This window comes from Gossypium arboreum, chromosome 8 (genome assembly GCF_025698485.1).
Source record: "Gossypium arboreum isolate Shixiya-1 chromosome 8, ASM2569848v2, whole genome shotgun sequence".
NCBI lineage: Eukaryota > Viridiplantae > Streptophyta > Magnoliopsida > Malvales > Malvaceae > Gossypium > Gossypium arboreum.
This window is the reverse complement of record NC_069077.1, coordinates 69,348,262-69,353,272: the sequence shown is the minus strand read 5'-3', so window position 1 is coordinate 69,353,272 and position 5,011 is coordinate 69,348,262. Positions and strand designations below refer to the sequence as shown.

The 5,011-nt window shown below is 37.8% G+C and overlaps 1 non-coding gene across 1 annotated transcript; it reads right to left on the bottom strand.

Moving 5' to 3' along the window:
* Nucleotides 1-214: 214 nt before the first annotated feature.
* On the bottom strand, nucleotides 215-321 carry LOC128279549 (small nucleolar RNA R71). The gene has a single exon (XR_008269751.1). It is a non-coding gene; the product is annotated as a small nucleolar RNA R71 (small nucleolar RNA).
* Nucleotides 322-5,011: the final 4,690 nt, after the last annotated feature.

Here is a 5,011-nt window from a genome sequence, read left to right as displayed (position 1 = left end):
ATCCTCATCTACACTTAAGACTGTTTATGGAGGTGAGCGATTCTTTCAAGTTAGCCAGAGTACCTGAAGATGCATTACGATTGAAGTTGTTCCCGTATCACTAAGGGACAGAGCTCGAGCCTGGTTGAACTCATTGCTACCAAACTCAATTTTCACATGACAAGAGTTAGTAGAAAGATTCCTTATGAAGTATTTCCCACCTAGCAAGAATGCTAAGTTAAGGAACAAGATCACTGCTTTCCAACAAATGGATGATGAGTCCTTGTATGAGGCATGGGAAAGGTACAAATAGTTATTACGGAAGTGCCCTCATTATGGAACCCCACATTGCATCCAACTTGAGACATTTTATAATGGTCGCAATACTCACACGAGAATGGTAATGGACGTTTCTGCTAATGGTGCTCTCCTTTCTAAGTCTTATAATGAGGCTTATGAAATCATTGAGAGGATTGCCAACAACAATTATCAATGGCCAACCAATAAAGCAGTGTCAGGAAGACGAGTTGCTGGAACACATGAAGTAGATGCTCTTACTTCACTTGCATCTTAGGTATCATCAATATCCTCAATGTTAAAAAATCTTACTACTAATGGGTCTAATAGTTTTGTAGCATATCCACCAAACCAATTTGAAAATATAGCTTGTGTCTATTATGGGGAAGGATATTTGTTTGAAGAATGTCCATCAAATCCAGAATCCATGTACTACATAGGTAACCAGAACCAAAATCGAGGAAGGCAAGGACTGCAATCCAATTTCTATAACCAATCATGGTGAAACCACCTGAATTTTTCCTAGAGCCAACAAGGGGTTGGAATCAGTAATACTTACGCCCAACCTAGACCAACCCAGCCTCCTAGTTTTCCCCAACAAGTTCAGAAACCAACCAAGTAGAGCCATCCAATGGCTTAGAAAAATTGTTGAAGGCATACATGACTAAGAATGATGCCTTAATCCAAAGCCAAGTAGCTACATTGAAGAACCTAGAAAACCAAATGGGCCAGCTTGCAACTGAACTCAGGAACCGACCACAAGGTGCTTTACTTAGTGATACGGAGAATCTGAGGAATCTGGGGAAGGAACATTGCAAAGCGTTAACATTGAGCAGTGGAAAAAGAGTAGAGCCCAACACCATCGAAGATGAAAAAGAGCAACCTGACGCTCAAGATTCAGAGGAAGTTCAACCGAGTGTTGAAATTCCAATTTCACAAGAACTAGACTCTACAAAACCCAACAAGGTAATTTCAGAACCAGCTAGTTCTGATCAACTAATAACTCCATTAGGTGCAGAATTGCCACAGAAGACGAATCAACCACTTCCAGTAAAGAAACCACCACCACCCTACCCTCAAAGACTTTAAAAGCAAAAGTAGGAGTTCAATTCAAGAAGTTCCTAGATGTACTCAAGCAATTTCATATCAATATCCTGTTGGTTGAAGCACTTGAGCAAATACCGAATTACGTCAAATTCATGAAGGATATCCTATCCAAAAAATGAAGACTTGGAGAATTTAAGACAGTAGCTTTGACGAAGGAATGCAGTGCATATCTTCAAGACAAACTACCCTCAAAGTTGAAGGATTCTAAATGTTTTACCATACCTTGAAACATTGGAGCAACATATTATGGTAAGGCATTATGTGACTTAGGTGCGAGTATTAACTTGATGCCTATGTTAATATTTAGAAAATTGGGGATAGGTGAAGTTAGGCCTACTACGGTTACACTTCAATTAGCAGATCGATCCTTGGCATATCTAGAAGGAAAAATTGAGGATGTATATGATTTTTTTATTCTAGACTTTGAAGTAGACAAAGAAGTGTCAATTATCTTAGGAAGATTGTTCTTAGCAACTAGAAGGATCCTTATTAATGTGCAAAAGGGCGAGCTTACTATGCATGTTCAGGATGATCAGGTAACACTTAACGTTTTTAATTTTATGCGATTTCCTAACACAATTGATGATTATTCTGCAGTATCCGATTTAGAGGATTTAATAATGGAGAAGGAGCTCAATTTCTTTGAGGATCCGTTGGAACAAATTTTGACATCAGATCCTCTGAATGATGAAAAGGAGGAGGAATACTTAGCATTGTTAGAAGCTAATCAAAAGGGATTTAATCCACAATCCATTTTGAATCTTTGGAATTAGAGAAAAGGGATTATGCGCAACCAAAAGCATCAATCGAGGAGCCACCTAAATTAGAACTCAAGGTACTACCTTCACATTTAAAATATGTTTATCTAGGTAACGCTTCTACTCTGCCTGTTATTGTTTCAGCAGAATTTACTAGTGAGCAAGAAGGCAAACTCATCCTCGTATTGAAACAATTCAAGAAGGCTATCAGATGAACCATAGCCGATATTTGCAGAATTAGTCTATCTGTCTGCATGCACAAGACAAAATTCACTTGCCTGTACAGTACATTTTCATTTAGATGCATGCCATTTGGTTTATGTAATGCACCTGATACATTTCAAAGATGTAAGATGTCTATTTTTACAGACATGGTCGAGAAGTATTTCAAAGTTTTTATAGATGATTTTTCAGTATTTGGAGATAATTATGATGATTGCTTACCCAATCTAGCGAAGGTATTAAGGCGATGCGAAGAAACAAACCTAGTACTAAACTGGGAAAAGTGCCATTTCATGGTACGAGAACGGATTGTTCTAGGGCATCGGATAATAAGACATGGAATAGAGGTTGATAAAGCAAAGCTAGATGTTATAGAGAAACTCCCACCTCTAACATCAAGCAAAGCTAGGTGTTCAGAGCTTTTTGGGCCACGCTGGTTTCTATCGAAGATTCATCAAGGACTTCTCCCAAATTGCTAAATCTTTGTGAAAATTATTTGAAAAGGACACGACATTCAAATTCGATGAAGACTGCTTAAGCCTTTCAACAATTTGAAGAGTCGATTAGTTTCAGCACCCATAATCGTCACACCAGACTGGGATTTTCCATTTGAATTGATGTGTGATGCAAGTGACTTCGCGGTAGGAGCTGTCATGGGCCAGCAAAGGAACAAAATTTTTCATCCTATCTACTACGCAAGTCGTACTCTGATAGGAGCTCAACTGAATTATACAGTAACAGAGAAAGAGATACTTGCTATTGTGTTTGTTTTTGACAAGTTTTGATCTTATCTTGTAGGTACCAAGGTGACTTTCTATACAGACCACTCGGCAATTAAGTATTTACTTGCCAAGAAAGACGCAAAGCCGAGACTGATCCAGTGGGTACTTCTACTTCAAGAGTTTGACCTAAAAATTCAAGATCGAAAAAGAGTAAAAAACCAAGTAGCAGACCACTTGTCCAGATTGGAGCCGTAAGAAGGGAGCTCTTCTCTTATACCAATTTGAGAGACGTTTCTAGATGAACACATACTGAAGGTAAATCATGTCCATAATACCCTTTGGGTTGCTGGTATTGCTAACTTTTTAGCTTGTGGTTTGATGCCGATTGATAAGACATATCATCAAAGGAAAAAGTTTTTTCACGATGTGAAGTACTATTTCTGAGAAGAGCCATATTTGTTTAAAAAATGTGCCGATCAAATGATCAGGAGATGCGTGGCAGAAGAAGAAGTACAAAAGATTTTATACCATTGTCACTCAGCTCCAAGTGGGGGACACTTTGGAGGTACTCGTACTACAGCTAAAGTATTGCAAGCCGAATTCTTTTGGCCAACACTATTCAAGGATGCATATGCTTACGTTAAGAGTTGTGATCAATGTCAAAGGGTTGGAAATGTCACCAACAGAAATGAGATGCCTCGAACAAATATCATTGAGGTAGAATTATTCGATGTTTGGGGTATTAATTTTCTTGGTCCTTTCCCTTCATCTTTTGGTCACACGTACATATTAGTAGTCATAGACTATGTGTCTAAGTGGGTTGAGGCAGAGGTATATCCGACAAATGATGCTAAGGTTGTAATGAAGTTTTTGTAGAAACATGTGTTTACAAGGTTTGGAACCCCAAGAGCCATCATCAGTGATGAAGGGTCCCATTTTGTGAACTAGTGGTTGAAATGGTTATTAGATAAACATGGAATAAAACACAAGGTCGCTATAGCTTACCATCCGCATATGAATGGGCAAGCTGAACTAGCAAACAAGGAGATCAAAGACATACTTGAGAAGGTAGTTTGCCCGAACTGATGAGATTGGTCCAAAAGACTGGATGATGCTTTATGGGCTTACAGAACAGCATACAAGAAACCTTTAGGGATGTCACCCTACAGGTTGGTCTTTGGGAAAGCCTGCCATCTACCCCTGGAGTTAGAGCACAAAGCTTACTGGGCCCTACGACAACTCAACTTGGATCTAAAGCTTGCTAAAGAGAAACGAATGCTCCAACTCAATGAGCTAGAGGAATTCCGAATGTTCTCGTATGAAAATGCCAAATTACTCAAGGAGAGACTTAAGAAATGGCATGACAAGCACATTCGAGTTTGAGAATTTGAAGCAGGTCAGCAAGTCTTGTTATTTAATTCCAGATTAAGGTTCTTTCTAGGTAAACTAAAATCACGTTGGTTCGGTTCATTTACGATTCATCGCATCTATCCGTACAGAGTTGTTGAACTCCAAGGTAAGGGAGGTAATTTTCAAGTTAATGCTCAAATTCTCAAACATTCTTGGGAAGATAAGATCAAACGAATCAAATTTCGTTCATTTTATCAAATGTTTAAATTTTTTATTTTCCTTTTTAATAAATGATTTAGGGTATATTTTCGAGATTAGTATGTTTAATAAATTCTGTCTAGGAGATTGGAACTTAAGCGGGACTGCTTGTGACCCCTCCAATCTTTCTTGGGGATTGATTTTAACATAATTTTCCGAGAAATTATTCCCTAAATAAAATAAAATATTTTATTTTTTAAATAAAATGGGTCAATTTTGATCCAAGTTTTAAATTGCAACTCAATTTCAAATTTTCATTAAGTTTAGGGACTTAATTGAATTATTTTTAAAATTTGGTTGCTCTTTTTAAAAATAATA